Source organism: Pipistrellus hanaki (assembly GCF_964339955.1).
Source record: "Pipistrellus hanaki genome assembly, chromosome: 4".
Lineage (NCBI taxonomy): Eukaryota > Metazoa > Chordata > Mammalia > Chiroptera > Vespertilionidae > Pipistrellus > Pipistrellus hanaki.
Window position 1 is genome coordinate 44,338,917 of NC_140506.1, and position 18,044 is coordinate 44,356,960.

The 18,044-nt window shown below is 36.7% G+C and overlaps 1 long non-coding RNA gene across 1 annotated transcript in view; it reads right to left on the reverse strand.

The window, feature by feature from the left end:
• The window catches only part of LOC311621697, a 357,942-nt gene that overhangs the window by 122,884 nt on the left and 217,014 nt on the right, over window positions 1-18,044 (reverse strand). The window contains exon 4 of the long non-coding RNA XR_014794866.1: window positions 16,866-16,929. This is a non-coding gene — a long non-coding RNA (uncharacterized lncRNA). The remainder of the gene's footprint in view (window positions 1-16,865; window positions 16,930-18,044) is intronic.

Below are 18,044 nucleotides of genomic sequence, written 5' to 3' on the forward strand. Positions count from 1 at the left end.
CTTTCAAGTAAGCAGTGATGGCTCAGCAAAATGGAAAGAGAAATAGAGTAGAGATAAGTAACTTGCCTTCTACCCAACCCTGACTATCAATCATTAGTTCTGTTACTTTGGGCAAGTTTTTTATGCTCTCTGGGTCTCAGTTTTCCCTTAAGGGAAAGGATCTAAATGATCTTTTTTAAAATATAAAATGCAATAGTTTTAAATTTAATTATTTAGATAGGAAATTAACATTTCTGTCACAGACATTATTTTTAGCATGTCTCATTGGAATTTTGTAGAACAATATTTCCTTCAAGGAAAATCAGAATACAGAATATTAAAAGCATTTTAATGAGACATTATGTGAGGAGAAAAATCTATATTTAAGCAACTCTTCTGTTTATCTCAATTTTTCATTAACTAGTTAAGAACATATATTATTTTCACTCTGCTTTCTCCGGCAATGCCTAAAGGGCTACTACCTGAATAATAAGAAAAAAAATCTTATAAAGAGTTTAAATGGGAAATAGGTTTCTATCAAAATCCATCTCTGGCCATTTTCTAGGGAAATTATAGGAGTTTAAGATGCTAGAATCGTGTGTTTTCCAGACCTTACAAAAATGCTATACTGTCCTGAATGAAAATCTACTCTTTTCTTCTTTTTGGTGCCTCCAAAAATACTGGAAATAAAATTTTTGTGTGGTACAGTATTTGTCATCTCAAATCTATTGACAAATATGTTTAGCTGTGGTTCCTCCATACTGTTGAATATGATTCCAATCCTGGACTCACACAACAGTGGAAAAGGCAGTCTTTTTAATATAAGGGCTAGTGTCACACTGACAATTCCTGATGACTTTAAAAATATCCCACTTTAACATGTGGTTATACATAAGTATACATATTTAATATTCTTTACCAATAACAACAAAACACTAGATTTCATTAGACTACCAAAACAGTCACCCAAATCTCCACCTGAGCTAAGTATTTCAGTTACTATTCCTAATCTAGCTTCTTCTAGCTTCTCTTTTTTATTTCAAACTCTTTGACACCTGTTGATATTTGTATGAATTTTCCCTAAGCTCTTAAAAAAAATTAACAAATAAAATGTAATTAAATACTAGAAAACAGTGGAATGGCTGTCAAATTATGCTGTGATTACAATAGATTTATTGGGAGAGACTTTCCTTCCTACTTGCCAAAGGCTGAATCACTGACAGAATTATTGACTTGGAGCATGAAATGAAGAACAGTTGTCAATATGAAGCATTTTTAACCCAGTTAATCAACAAAGATTCCTATGTTGGTCTTCATACAGACTAGTTTACAGTAATAATATGTAAGACTAAGAAGTTTGTTCTGTGTGCCATTGCCTCTGAGCCAAAATTCCATCGTTCACTTTGGGTTGTTTTTCAGTTGGAATAATTATTAGTATTTTAAGAATATTAAACCCTACACTTGGTTTTCAAAAATATGTTCACTAGTTTTTATAAATCAAAGTGACATTAACTACCCCTGGATAGTTAGGAATATAAAGCCTGGAGCTGGGCTGATCACTTTGTTAATTCAGATCCATAATTGAAATCATGGTCTCCAGTCTTAATTTGTTTATTTTTGATGTTCCTTTTTTTTTTCTTACTAGAGTTCCTAAAATACTTTTAATATTCCAAAAAAAGCATTTGTAACAAATATAGAAATCCTCTAAAATTTTGCTGTCCTTTAAAATGCAAGTCAAGGATCAATTATCAAAACAAACTCATTCCGTTAATCAGTTTACAAAGGTGCAAATTGTTTGTCAGGATACAATGCCAGGGAGGCTTGCTTTGTTTAATGACAATCCTAGCAGCAAGAATCCCTGGGGCAGGAAGTAAGTAATCAAGAATCCATCTCTGAAACTTTGAGAATGCTGGCAACAGTCTATTATAATGCACGGTTGCAGAGAGACCTTGTATGGAGAACAATACACTGAAATAGACCAGACTTATGAAACAATAAGCTTAAATATAGCTCTGGACCTGGCACAGCATACTGGTTTTTGCCTTCTAGGATTGAATTTAACACTCTTCGCTACAACATTTTAAACAGAATTTTCTACCACTTTGTAAGTCTGAATACACATACCATGACCACATTTTGGTGCATCCACAGAAAGACACGATGTCATTAAAACCAACTGGAAATGCTAGGGAGCTGATGTAAAGATTGTTCAGCCAATTAAACATATATTTGAGTGTTTCTAGTACATAACCTTCATTAGAAGAGATAAAGGGCACCAAAATATTTGTATAATATATTCTAGAGATGCAACAGCAAAAAATTGTATGCGCTGGACATATAAAGTGAAAAAAGACGTGATTTTTGAGGAAGGAAAAAGTGAGGCTAAACTGAAGAACTGGGTTTGAACTTCGCTTTAAAAAGGCAGAGAAGCAGAAGTAGCAGACAGTGAGAAAAGGTATAGAGGTACAGAATTGTGCATTATGTAGCCCGACAGCAAGTCCACAACCAGGCAGAACTGAAAGCAAGGGTTCCTGAGAACACTTAGGAGAGGGCACATCCAGAAAGGCAGGTGGAGACCCAATTGTGCAGAATACAGAGCTGGCCTTCCAAACACGGGTCCCCTTTTTCAGCACAGAATCTCATGACTTTGTGAGAATGCTATGAGGGTTACTTGACGAGCATCATTTTCCCCAACTGAGAGGTGGGGTTAGGAATGCTGAGAAGAGGTCAGGGTCACACAGAGTGACACAGGGAATGACAGAGAGTCCTGTTTCCCAGTCCAGCCATTTCTCAGCCAAGATACACTACAGTCTCCCTGCCTCTTTCCCAGGTTCCCAAACACTGAAATGGAATGACCATGCTCAAATGAGCAAACATGCTGGAACTGCCCCCTTATTTTTTCCTTTCTCTGTGACGAGAAAGAAAAGAGAGGAGGACTATTGAACTTTAAACTTCCTGATAAACCATAATGTGGGAAAGTGCCATTTTTAGGTTTACATGAAGGAGCTACCTCTGAGAATGGCCTTTTGGCCTGTGAAAAACTAGAAACATCCCAGGAAGTTACTAAAATGTTGTAGTACTGTGAGAATTTGTATAAAAATAAACACTGGATTATTTCAGGCCTAGTCCCTTGAGAAAATGAGCCAGAATTATTCAGAACTACTAGTCTAATCTTGACAGAACAGAGGAAACTGACAACTGAAGCCAGATTTTTTTTCCCCTTCTTAAAAAATAAGCCCTAATTTTGATATTTTGGAAAATGAAAAAAGAATCAGGTTAACCATGTGATTCAAATGACCCTGAAACTAATATGGCTTAGTTTCCCAATGAGAAAATGCAGTGGAGACCGTGCTTCACAGAAGGTGTCAACTGGAAGCCACCAAGTCAGGGGAGTTTGAACTTGTGGATTCAAAGATGCACATAATTCAGTTGTCTGTAAACTATTCCCTGGAGCTTAATGTGTGTTTTTTCTTTCTTTTCTTTCTTTTTTTTTTTTAAAGCTTTGCTTGAGTTATTTTTTCTCAGAAGAAATATTTAAACACCAAAGGAAATACATACTATCACATGTCACTATGGGAGCTGCCCCCACGCTTGACTAAAGTGCTTTCTTTCCACTGAAAAATAATTTCCCATTGAATCTCTGGTTCAAAAGAAATCTCATTGAAAATGCTAAATCACTCCATGATTTAATTCATATTTGTAACAAGAATGACTAAACAATGGCTCGGAGTCATTTACTGAAATGTCGAAGGCAATCTCTTCTTGGCAACACCAACTTATCCAGTTTAGTTCAGTCAGTACAGCAGATGTATGTTTGGTAGCTTCGATGTGGCCAGCACTGTTCTTTCTGCTGAAGCAGTATAAGCCTCAAGCTTTCTGTTCAAGGAATGGGGCTAATGTACACACAAGCAAAGCTGTTGAATCCACAGCTTCCTAATTTGCAACTTTCTGGGGCCAATCAGACAATCCAGAGACATGACATGGAGCACGGAATGAAAATGAAGTGAGTATCCCTCCTTATTCCTTACCACTAACTATTGCCCCATAATTCCTATTTCAAGAAATTAGTTCATGGAAGAGACATTTAAGACAAGAGAAGATAAAACTATTGTTCAGACTAAATAATTAGCCAGGCAGTTTTACATTTCTGTCTAATAATCCCACAGAAAAAATGTAAACATACCAATGGGAATCGGAATATGGGTGGCTTTTCTTTTGCAATGCTTGAATGCATCCCTGGAAATAGTATGTTCCATGTAGGAACCTGGATCTCTACTTTAGAGAGCCTAGAGTTGCAAGTACAGGAAGTAGGTCAATGTAAATGATGATAAACTCCATGTCTGCTTCCTAACCTCACTAGAAACCAAATGCCCAGACCCATGAATTTTTCTATCAGTGATAATGCCATACAGAAGCCTCTGATACACCTGGTGCATAGCATTGTACACTTCCAGAGTATTGCCTCTGAGCAAGTGATTCAGCTCTATATTCACCAGGCCATTCTAGCACTCTATTCACCTGGTAGCTTCTGATAGTAGTATTTGATACAACATATAGACCACATGGACATGGTATTCCATCTCTTTGTGAGGTGGGTTCACTGGTGGGATTTTCTGTTATGATGAACTGCTGCTGGTTATACATAATTGAAATGCCTTGGAGTACCCCACAGATCCCAGCTAATATGGGTATCTATCAGGATCCAGTAACATGTCAGGAGCAGTTTCTCCACTGCAGATGGCATGGCCTTGCTCTGCAACTATATAACCAATAATACAATTTTCCCAATGGGCTTTTCATGAGCTGAACACTACATCTTTTTACACCACTGACACCTCCAACATCATAGGGCATAGACAGTATACCCTAAGGGGATGTTTGCTACATAATACCCTTAATCTGCTACAAAGACCTTTCCTGCTCCAAATTCCACACAGGCTATCAGTCTTATATATCATTTAGCATATCCACTAGAACAATATTTCTAAGTATGGAATATATTACTTCCAGAACACAAAGAGGCATACCAAATGTTATGTCTTCTTTGTGGTAGGGGATGCAAGCAGCAATTTGTCTCTTATTTTAGATGAAATTCCCAGCATGTCTTTGACCACTGGACCTTTAAAAACTATAGAAATATTAGGTCTCTGAATCTTCAGTGTGTTCATCTTTCACCCTCTGGGATACATGCATCTAACTAACATCTTCAGCATGCTAATTACCTCTTTCTCATTCTTCCTCATTAGCAAGATATCATCAATCAGCATGATGCTCTGTGGGATGTCTGGATGGTCCAGATATCTTCTAGCTATATTATGGCAACGAGTGTGAGAGTTAATATATAGGGGTGAGCAAAAGTAAGTTAATAGTTGTGAGTACCCAAAACACAATTTATTCTTGTATTTTTATTTATTCATTATTGTATTACTTATTTGTATTACAACTGTAAACCTATCTTTTCTCACCCCTATATACCTATAACAAAACTTTAAATGTACCAGTATATTCTGTTCTTTCCATGTAAATGCAAACTATTTTATATCCTCTTTTCTGATTCTAATAGAAAAGGAAAAAAAGTGCTACTTCAAACCTCATAACATAGATCCAATAATTTACTAACTTACTCAAGCAAAGATACTACATCAAGCATAGCAACTGCAATCGAGGCCATAACTTCCTTTTCAGTCTATAGTCACTCTCAAAGATCCATTCCATTTCTAAAGAACAGAGTTATGAATTAAAAAGAGATATGATAAAGAAAAACATCCATACATCTTTAATATTCACAAGGGTGATTCTAATCTTCGTCATCCCTCCTAAAGGCAATACTGTTTTTGATTCACTTTCTTGATTGGGGATAGGCAATTTCAAAGGCTTCTCCATTCTAATAGCTCTTAGTCTGTTCTCCATTCTACCCTGTTTCCACGAAAATAAGACAGTGTCTTATATTAATTTTTGCTCCCAAAGATGCGCTACGTCTTATTTTCAGGGGATGTCTTATTTTTCCATGAAGAAGAATACGGTACACATTTATTGTTAAATGAATTAAAGGAAATTTATTACCTGTATACGATACGGTAGTACGGTAGTTGTCAACACAAACCAGACAAACTGTGAATCCTACAGTATCAAGAATTTACTCATTTATTCAATGACAATCATGTTATCATCTTCTGGAACATCATCATAACAATCCAATTCCTGAATTTCCCGGTGAATTTCTTGTGATTCCATTTCTTTCAGAATCAGTGGACCAAATCTCTCATGTTTAGCCAAGGGGGGCCTTATTTTCGGGGGATGCCTTATATTTCACTCAGAAGGAAACCTGTAAGTAGGTCTTATTTTTGGAGGATGTCTTATTTTCGGGAAAACACAGTAATAGCTCTTAGTCCACAGACCAAGGATTCAATTCCTGTTGTTCCAACTGCTGAGTATCTCAATTCTAAAATTTACATTTGCGGACTTGGCAAACAACAACCATGTGGGGTCAAAAACCCAGTGGACCTTCTCTAAGCTGAATCTTTGTCATGATTCTATTGATTATTTGACCCATCTATTTCCCACATTGTGATGGGGACATGACAATACTTCAGTCTCCAGGTATCAATGTCAATTCAGACCCTGAGTAAAATTCCCCTATCTTCAATGCATGAGCAACAAATAAATAACCTTAAATACTCAGGGGGAAAATCAGGGGAATTATTATTCTATCTAATAAAGAGAGAATATGCTAATTAACTCTCGACCCTCATACCATTGCAAAGATAGCAGCACCAACAGCCACTATGGGTGGAATATGCTAATTGACTGCCCCACCCTCAAAGATGGCAGTGCCCATAGCCACAAAATGGTGACGCCCAGTTCTCAACCCCCTAGCCACCCAGGGCCAGCCCAAGGTGCAGACAAAGCCAGGGCTGCCTGGGCTCAGGTAACCAGGACTGCCAAGACTTGTGCTACTGGCAGTGGCAGCAGTAGAGGTATGATGGGGTGTCACCTTCCCATGATCACCAGGTCACCTTCTGCCATTGAGTGCTCTGGACTGTGAGAGGGGGCAGGCCAGGCTGAAGGAACCCCCCCCCCCCCACACACACACACACACACACACACTCCAGTGCATGAATTTTCATGCACTGGGCCTCTAGTAGTATATATATGTGACACTGTGTTGCCATGGGTTCTTTGAGGGATCCAGCCAACCCATCAGCACTGAATTCTATACCTAAAAATTGATTCTGGTCCCAAAATTGGGCAAGAAAATGTAACTTTCTTTTCAGGCAAAGACCCTTAGATATCTACTCATCTATTCTATCTTCTTTTCATTGTGTATAGAATGTACCTCACATGGTATCTGTCTATTTTGACCAGGAAAGTCATGTTCTATTAATTACCACACTTCCCTGTGAATAGTCTCCTTGGCTGTTCCTCTGAACCTGCCAATTCTTAAAATAATTGTGACCTCCCTCCTCCCCCACTGTAGTGGTTAAGCACTGCTACATCAGTGTCTTTGCTTCAGAGTCCCGTCATTCTCATGAGCTTGTGAAGATCCTAGCTCAGTGCCCTGGTGTTCAAATACTTTTAGAGCGGGAAGTAGAAACGCCCATGGTTATCCTTAGGTTTTTGTGTGTTCTAATCCCAAATTCCCTCACAGTCACAAATGGCTGCCAGTGGCAATTGGGCCTTGCTGTTGCTTTATTTATGTCGAGTGGGAAAAAGAAAAAGAATTATTTCCCACAAGCAGAGATATAACCCCTGCTCTCTGGTCTGACTGGAGCACTTGGCCCACAGGCCCATGCTGGCACTGAACCATGAGTCACTGGGGGCTGCTGGGGCCTGACTGGCTCTACCTTGATTAACTCATTATCCCAATCATGGCTGGTAGGGATTTTTGTCTTTTTACATATTGCTTTTGTTTATTTGTGATATTTTTGTCTGGTTTTATTTTGTTTCATTCTTGTTTCACAGCTACATTCGCAGTGCACAGACACAATAGTGCCTGGCCATATTGCCACTCAGTAATTATTTGTTGAGTGAATGAGTTGATTGAGCTGCCTTTCTAAAGCTGGAAATAGGTTGGATTTCTAAACAGAATTGAGGAACCTTTCAGGAAAGGGAAATGGACATAGAACAGACAACCAATACCGTCCATCTTTCTATTTTAAAGTGAACTTTGAGTAAGTACTTCTCATTCTGTGGGGAAAAACACTACTGGAATGATGGGTAAAACTAATAAAATAAGTGTTCTTTGTCCCTTAAGAGCTAGTTCTGCCACAGTGTGGAAATATTTAGTTTCCTTTGTATTGGTAAAAGTTAAGGTAGTTTTCTCTATTTTAAATAACCAGTACTTTACAATGCTCTAAAGGAGATGTACTTTTAAAACCATCATACAATCATATGCCTGATACTCAAAATAATCACTCTCAATATAATATCTAAAGTGAGAATTCAATATCTTCTGCCATTAACAACATCATTAATAACAAATGTCTGTTTAATTACTCTTGCTAAGATTAAAAAGGCCATTATTCTTGTAACTTGAGAAATTCATTAGCTGGAAAAGGCTGTTTAATGCCAAATGTATTCCTTAAAGATGCAGTCCCTGATATTTGAAGGTATTTCTGACATTCATGCATTTGCATTACTTTAAAAAAGCACTACCCAACTGTGCTGAAGATCATGCTGTGACAATAAGCAAGCACTGTAACATTTCAAACTCAGAAATGAAGCTACAAGACATTTTACAATATCATACAGAGTCTGTTCTTTCGAATATTTAAACTCCACACACTGAGCCCATTATTCGTCATTCACCTCTCACTAATTCTGTGCTCAAATGAGTCTTGTACCAACACAGTGCATTTTAAGGTACAGTTAATATTCATAAGCACCCCCTCCAAAGAGATTCAGAGGCATAACTTCAGATTTCCACAAGTCAATTTTAAAGGCTGATACTTTAAGGAATTTAGACCCATTAAGTGAAAAGTACAAGATGGGATTTAGAACAACATCTTTTTTAATCCATTGTTCAGCTCAATGTATTTTTAGCATAGAAACTGATTAACATTTAGTGAAAATTAGATCAGTGACAGTGTACTCACAGAAAGCAATACAAATTGCTTCAGTGGTAATAGTTATATACCATGTGTTATATCATTCTTTCACTTTTTTGCCACTGTGAACAATAAAGCAGTCATAAAACAATCTTTATGATGCATATCTCCTTATATCTAGTATCCATCTACTTATTGAGCTTGATTCCCATTTCATACCATTATCTTCTAAGCTCTTAGAGAGAAGATAGTTTTTAATCCTCACCCAAAATATATTTTTTTATTTATTTTGATAGCAAGAGAGCAAGAGAGAGAGAAAGACATCAATATGAGAGAGAAACATTGATCAGTTGCTTTCCATCTGCACCTGGCCAGGATGGAACCCACATCCTAGGTACATGCCCTGATGAGGTATCAAATCCAAAACCTCTTGGTGTATGGGACTATGCTCCAACCAACGAAGCCATCTGGCCAGGGCACATAAAATTTCAATAATAGAAGAGCAGAAATAACTGCAGGGTCCAACCAATCTAGGTGAATTATATCTAGGAACAAGTTGCTGCTCAGAAAGAATAACTTACTTTTAATAAGAGAATGTTCTCACCCAAAATGTATGAAAAAGTCATACAACACACCACCAAAAAATAAAAAGACCAAACAATCCAATTTAAAAATGGGAGACAACCTATGTTCTCCAAAGAGGACATACAAATGGCCAACAGACATATGAAAAATGCTGAACATCACTAATTATCAGAGAAATGCAAATTAAATTAAAACAATGAAGAGATATCACTTCACACCTGTCAGAATGGCTATCATCAATAAATCAACAAATAACCATTGACAAGAATGTGGGAATGCATACTGGTGCAGCCACTGTGGAAAACAGCATGGACAGACAGCATAATGGTATTATGCTAAGTGAAATAAGTCAGAGAAAACCAAATAATTTCATTTACGTGGAATCTGAAGAACAATATAAACAAATAAACTAAACTGAAACAGACTTATAGATACAGAGAGCAGACTGATGGTTGCCAGAGGGGTGGTAAGTGAGAGGACTGGGTAAAAAGGTAAAGAGACTGAGAAGTACAGATCAGTAGTTAAAAAGCAGTCATGAGGATGTAAAGTGCAGCATAGTAAGTAAATATAATCAGTAATGTAATAACTATGTATGGAGCAGGTGGGTACTGAAAATATGAGGGGGAATGCTTTGTAAAGAAATGATTGTTGAACAACTGTGTTGTACACCTGAAATTAATACCAAAAATATTTGAATGTAAACTGTAATTCAAAAATAACTTTTAAAACATATTTAAAGTTAATGTCCTTGGTGTTCAATGAGATTAAATTCTCAATCTTCTAGAACTTTCAATTTATATAAAACCCTTACTGTGGTAATCTTCATAGGCTAAAAAAAATGAAAAATGGTACATCATGAACAAAAAATAAGATAATGTTCATAATTCTCTCCTTCCTTCATATAATAAATTATCTCTTTGATGACAGAAATGAGGCTACTACCTATCTAGAGTTGAATAAGATGTGTCTGCCATCAAAGAGTATTTATAATCTATTTGACATTGCTAAGCCTGTTGGCCAGTAGATGCATTTGTGCAGGATAGCGTTAGACACAAAAAAGGGAGGGAGAAGTTCTGTAAACAAAAAGGAATATAAAAAGGCACAGAAGAATTAAATGTTGGTAAATATTAAAGGAAAAAGAGAGTTTTCTTCATTTTTCTTTCTTGTCTATCATGTGATAGGGCAGAATCTGTCAAGGAAGTCTGCACCAGTCTCAAGTTTTAGTCAGTTTAACTCCTATTCCTCCCTTACATGGAATCACAATTGGTCTTATTTTGTTTGTTTGTTTCCATCTGGAGAGACAATGAATCCAATAAGCTTATGGTTTCAGCACTATTTGCCACATTGCTTCTAAGGATGCTTACCTTTGATAAAGGCAAGGTCATCTAAACTTTGTCTAGTCAGAGAAGAATCCAAGATGGCTGCTCAGGTAGGCAACTAGCCGCAGCCGCACACAACAATTTTAATAAAATACAACTAAAATATAAAATGGACATTACCCAGAACTACAGGAAAGTCGACTGACTGGAAATCCTACAACAAGAAGCAAGGAGAAAACCAGAAGGAAGCACGGAGGAGCTGTAAAAGCCTAAGGTACGGAGACACGCGGCGCGAGAGGACGGAGCCGGAGAGGAGGGAGGCCGAGTGCCTGGCGGGCGTTCCCTAGCGGAAAGGAGATAAAACTCCGACTGTGCTGGGCCCCTGACTGCTCTGAACCCCCGTTCTGGGCCAGACCCTGGGGACTTAGGCTCAGCCATAGGGAGCTGGGCTGTAAGTCGGAACCCCGGGGTAGCGGAGAAAGGAGGTCCCAGAGGCGCGCACACTGCCCCCAGAGAAGGGACGGTCGGCTGTGCCGCGGGATTGCCCTGACGGGAAGGAGACTGGGGCTCCAGACTGCTCTGAACGCCATCTCCAACTCCACTTCCAACTGAACTGAACCCCAATACCGGGCTCATTGTGGGAGAGCATAGACTGTTTGGCAGCAGGCGAAAATCGAGGGCACCTTTCTCTCAGAGGCGCCCGCAGCGAGCACTGAAGGACCCGCATAGGGCGGGGCTGACGGAAGCCAAAGCTGCAGGCTCCACCCTGAAACCCCGTCCCATCTGTAACTGCGAAATGCGACAACAAAATAGATCACAAACGAAAGAAATGGAGGACAAAAAGCGTCTGGATATAGAGTTCAAATCTACGCTTATAAGGTTTTTCAAGAATTTCCTAGAAAAGATGGATAAGGCCTATGAGGATATGAAAAGAGATCAACTAGAATTAATAAGAAGTCAACAAGAAATGATAAGGGATCAACAAGAAATAAAGAATACATTGTCTGAAATAAAAAATATTCTACAGAGTCCTAAAAACAGAAGGGAAGATCGCAAGAATCAAGTCAAAGATTTGGAACATAAAGAGCCAGAAGACACTCCTCCACAGAAGCTAGAAGGCAAGAGAATCCAGAAAATTGAAGATAATGTAAGAAACCTCTGGGACAACTTCAAGCGAACCAACATCAGAATTATGGGGGTTCCAGAAGATGAGAGAGAGCAAGATATCGAAAACATACTGAAAGAAATAGTGACAGAAAACTTCCCCCACCTGGTGAAAGAATTTGACTTACAAGTCCAGGAAGCGCACAGAACTCCAAACAAAAGGAATCCAAAGAGGACCACACCGAGACACATCATTATTAAAATTCCAAGAGCAAAAGATAAAGAGAGAATATTAAAAGAAGCAAGAGCAAAGAAGGTAGTAACTTATAAAGGAGCACCTATACGATTGTCAGCTGACTTCTCAACAGAAACCATGCAGGCCAGAAGGGAATGGCAAGAAATATTCAAGGTGATGAATAGCAAGAACCTACAGCCAAAAATAAGCTACCCAGCAAAGCTATCACTCAGAATCGAAGGCCAGATAAAGAGCTTCACTAATAAAAAAAAGCTAAAGGAGTTCATCACCACCAAACCAGAATTATATGAATTGCTGAAGGGGGTTCTTTCAGAAGAGAAAGTAAACAAAGATAAAAATTATGAACAACAAATACGTAATTATCAACAAGTGAATCTAAAAACCAAGGAAGTTAAAAAAATCTGATGAACAATATTAACTGTTGAATATAATAGAATCAGAGGTATGGAAGGGGAGTGAACTGACGATTCTTGGGGAAAAGGGGAGAGGGGGGCGTGGGAAGAGACTGAACATAAACTGTGCACCTATGGATGAGGACAATGGGGAGAGGGGAAAGGGCAGAGGGTGGGGTGGGAACCTGGTGGAGGAGAGCAATGGTGCGGGGGGGGGGGAAGGAACATTTGTAATAATATGAAAAATAAAAACTTATTAAAAAAAATAATAATAAAATAAAAAAATAAATAAAAATAAAAAATAAAAAAAAAATAAACTTTGTCTAGTCAGTGTTTGTCTATTATTACTCTCTGTTCAGATGCACTGGTGTTCAAAGTAAAAACCTACAAGGATCTTAACAAAAAGAAAGAAGTGGGTTTTTCTTCATTTCCCTGCTTGGAAATTTAGTGCCTACATGATTTAAGCAGCTGGGTTGATTAGATTCATCAATGGTGTTGTAATACTTTGTGATAATAGTCAAGTGAAAGTAACATATACCTGACTATACAGAAAATAAGAATAGCTCACACTAAGGAGGACACTCTGGTAAATTTAGGCATCCATAGAATAGTCTGCTTTCTAACTTGATAAATTCCCTGATATTATAGGTAGGATAGCCAAAGTTCATTGACCTTAATAAGGGAAGTTGATATGGATCCCCATTTTGGAAAGGTTATTTGGATTACAACTCTAGAAAATATATAAATTTATATTTCTATAACATATGGTTTAAACAAAAGGATTCCTGTAGCAATCACCTTTATGGTCTTTAAAAATGTCCAGGTTGTACTATCTGTTCTCTCAAATATAAAATGAAGGTATGGAGAACAAGCATGTTAGTCTTGAAATAATTTTCTTGCTTGAAAGTTTTTACAAACTTCATGCCTATGAATTTTAATGAATATAAGTAATGTAAAAACAAGATACTAAGTGGCAACCTCATCAGTATCAACATACACGGTGTTTTTACTTGATAACATGAATTGCTCTTTGAACATGGCTGGAGCTTAATGTCTAAATTTAGCCTTTCTACCCATCCCCCAAAAGAAGTCAAAGAAATAACAGAGTTTTATCTGGGGAGTCTCGTTAGCTATTAGAGTTCTGGTAGGGCATCAGAATAGGACTCTATGGCTGTGGAACCTCTAAGGCCTTTAAAGACTGCAGGCCTTTAAAGACAGACAATTATAGGGAGTCCCAGGGCTGGGATTCCATCCTCATGTGAGAGATCTTGTATTGGAGCAGTGTCCATGGCTTGGCCTGAGTCTGTTTGAACACCTACACTAGGTGTCTGCATGGCTCTGTCTTCGTTGTACTTACGTTTTTATTTTTGAGCTTTAATGAAGTAAATCATATATAAATTTTCAGAGTGAAAAGTTCAGAAAACACATTAAAATAATTCAAACAAAATGTATTTTCTGAAGAACCTCCCTTTCCCTCCTTCAACTCCAATATCCTTAGCCCCTTGAGCTTACTCCATAGAGGACAAAAGGGTCTTCTTGCCAAACTCACTTGAACTCATTATCAGAAACAGCATATTGGCCTATATGACTAGGGGTTTTACTCATAGTGTTTTTCCTCATACACATATACAAATTCATGCACACGGATATTTTAAACTAGAGTATATAAATTGGGACTTATTGGACATTTATAGTACAGACAAAAATGAAAGAAGAGATTTTTCTTCTATCAAAGAGTCGTTTTTATTCTCTGAAACTCTACTGGGAAAATTTAAAAGGTAAGAGCTCAACTCCTTAAGTGGAAAAAAGCTCCAGTTTTTGCTGTGAACATTAAAATTCACAAAAAAGATTGTTTGAAATTCTAGCCTAGGAGACAAAATAAGTGTAGGTGTGTGTGCATGTGCACATCTGTCTATGCCTATGCATACTTATTAGATATAAATATGTAATGTTCCAAGTTATTTAATAATTGTGCAGTTTTGCTTTAAAAAAATCCATGAGTATAAAACACATCAGAATATTTTACATGGGAATTAATTTTCAGTGAAAATGAGCAAGCTTTCATTTCATGAAATAACTTCATAAATAGTAGAAGTAATTTTACATCTGATAAACCACTTTGAATTTGGTTTGTGGGTTGGGAGACTTTGGAGAAATTTCTGACTCAGGGTCATGGCTTTGTATTCAAGACAAAGTCGTAGAAAGAAGATAGAATGGAACATTGATTCCTCATATAGACCTAACAAAACCCCTTTTAAGCTAGCTTTATGAAAAGAAGGCAAAATTTAGTATAAGGATAAAGAAACTCAAGAACAGAGATACAGCTGAGCTTCAGGAAGAAACACGCTGAAACCAAGAACTAAGGGATCAAAATTTGGGAAGTCTTCCCTCCTCAACTCTTATCACATTTTTTACTCATACATTTATTCTTGTCAAAATATCTGCCTGAACCAACTGCCTGCTTCTAAGTTGTTTGGAATTAAAATTATTTGGAAAACTTATGTAGAATGTACATATATGTATAAGTCCTTATTCTCAGTTAAACACTGATTGCCTACCTTGGGTAGGATATCTAACTTTGGACCAATCAACTGTGGCATGGCAAATGCACATTATATGAAAATGGTTGCCTCTATTGTTACTAGGTAGAACCGTAATCTTCAGAAAAGTGGAAGGCCGGAAATACAACCACAGTCCTTGTACACCAGGCAGATTTCAAAGTCTATGTGAATAAGACGTAAAGCAGGGAAGCAATCAGTAAATGATGAGGGAATCATGTGACCAGTTCTTTTAGCTCTGGATTAAGCAGAAAGTCAGAAAGCTGTGCTGGAATTAGAGCACTGGGCGATAAATTAAGGTGGGAAAAATTGGGTGGTTTTACAATTTTTTTCTGTAACCTACTTAAGCAAATGATAAAATATACAATACACATTTTAAAATATATTGTGATGTCAGAATGTCACCTGGGAAAGTTCTCACAGGAAGCCCCAGGGTCACATACATCATCTTTGAGAATTTTCCTTAATCAAGGCCCTGCTCCTTATACTTGCAGACTCAAATGCTTAACTTTTTCAGAGCCTGTAAAAAATTTCATCTCTTCGAGGCAGGCTTATGTTAACTCCCTCAGTGAATCAGTCATAAGACTGTTATATAAGCTCCATCAATATAACATCACACAGATATAGATAAAGATAGATACACAGTGTAATATAAACCCCAATGCAAGATACCTAGGCATGTAGCAGAATACTCACATAAACAAGATAGATGCATTCTTTCTTGAAAATAAGAAGCAGTAGATGCAACTTTTAATTTATTTATAATTCACAAGGTATGTAAAAGAGACGCTTGGGCATTGGTTGTATAGCAAAAAACAGCAAGCAATTTAAATTAATGATATGTTTATTGAGGTATAGTAAAATGGAAAACCATAAAAGTGATTTAGAAATGATTCTATATGTTCCAAATCAAAAGCCTTTGCTTCTTTTTTTTCTTTTTTTTTTTTTAACCATTTGCAGTATCACTTTTTAAAAAGCACACATGGGAAGCAAAATCATAATCAGTTATAAATTTATAGTGAGAAATACTTTTGCTTCAGCAATAAGAATACTTATATCCAGATGACCAGCTAATTTTTCTCTAAATGTAGACCAATACGGGAAACCAAATAATAAACAAGAGCTTGCTCAATGAGCATGATATTAGAATAAGTGGATTCAGTTAGCTAAATCAATGTTTAATGGCATCAGGATAAGAAAATCTTGTGTCTCCATTTGTAGGTAATGGAGATGATGTTTTTATGAGGCTGGCATACTTACAGGCTAGTGGCTACAATCTGCTGTAGTCTTTTCCTCAGAAATGGTTTGGTAAATGGGATCGCACAACTGAAAAGCCTTTTTAGCTAAGGAGATTTCCTCCCTTGGGAAAGATGCATGGATAGGATACATCAACATTTTATCTCTGTGACTGTCCCTTCTCTAGACTTCAAGGTTGACTATTCCTCTTACAGATGGACAACTTCTTTCTTTAATACCTTTATTCAGGATATAGTTTGCTATGGTGCATCTTTGAAGCAACTTAACATTTCTCAGTGTTGAAACAGGTATGTAAAATTTTTAGTTTAACTTCCCTCTCTAGGGATATCTTATTTCCCTCATTTCCACATTATTCAGGGAAATTTTACCTGAATGTCTCATGTCATCAGTCTGCAGGTTCTCTTACACATTATCCTTCAGTTCCTTAGGAACCTATTACAAAAGAGAAAAGTGGATATTGGTACAGAATGTTTAAAAGTCTTGTATTTTACCCTAGCTGACTCAACTACAAGCCATCCAGGATCCTTCACTGTGAGCCATAAGAAGAACCTAGGAAAAATCTAAATGTAAAACTTGACCTTGAATGAAACAACCCAAAATTCACAAACCTCGTGGAATCATGAAACCAGGAAAAGGCAGTATTTGAAATCTTGTGGTTGGCAATATTTTGGCATTGAGTAATATCTTAGTTTGAATTGAGACTCCAGCCAGTGGCTAGATAAATGTGATAATGTACCAATTTCTCAGAGAGAGGGTATACAGTTAATTCACAGTAAATACAATATTAACAAAACAAAGTGATATCAATAGCAGACAAAATGAAATTGAGTGCAAATAGTATTGATGGAGATAAAAAAAAAAGGAACCTACATAATATTAAAATAATTCACCAGTAGGATATTATAATTGATCTTACATATACCTAAAAGATGACTTTAAGTAGATAAATTAATTACAAGAAAAATACTAATGAAGTCTCAATCAAGATGAGATATTTTAGCATTCCTCTTTCTTAAAATAATAATACAGACTAAAAAAATAAAAAGATATATAAATTTAAAAATTTTTAAATATCTCTCTTATCAGATACATTTAGAAAAGTATACTCCCCAAAATATAAAAAATACATTCTTTTTAAGCACATATAGAAACTTTACATACACTGACTTAGTGTTAGGTCACAAAGAAATCTCAACAAATATAAAAAGATCACTATCCCACAAATCACCATATTAAGTAAGAAACAAATGATAAAAGTATAATAGTGTATCTTTGGAAACTAAAAGTACATTTTTAAATAGCTTTTAGGTTAAAGAATAAATCTCTAAATAAAACATCTATTAAAGATCAAATCATTAAGTAATGTATTGGTTAAAGAGTAAAGGAGAAATTATAAAATATTTATAATTGAATGGCAGTGAAAGAATTGCATTTTAAAAATATTGTGAAATGCATCTAACACAATATTAAGAAGTTTATCATCTGAAATATATTTGTTAAAAAACAAAAATGACTCAAAATAACTGGTGTAAACTCAGAAAACCATT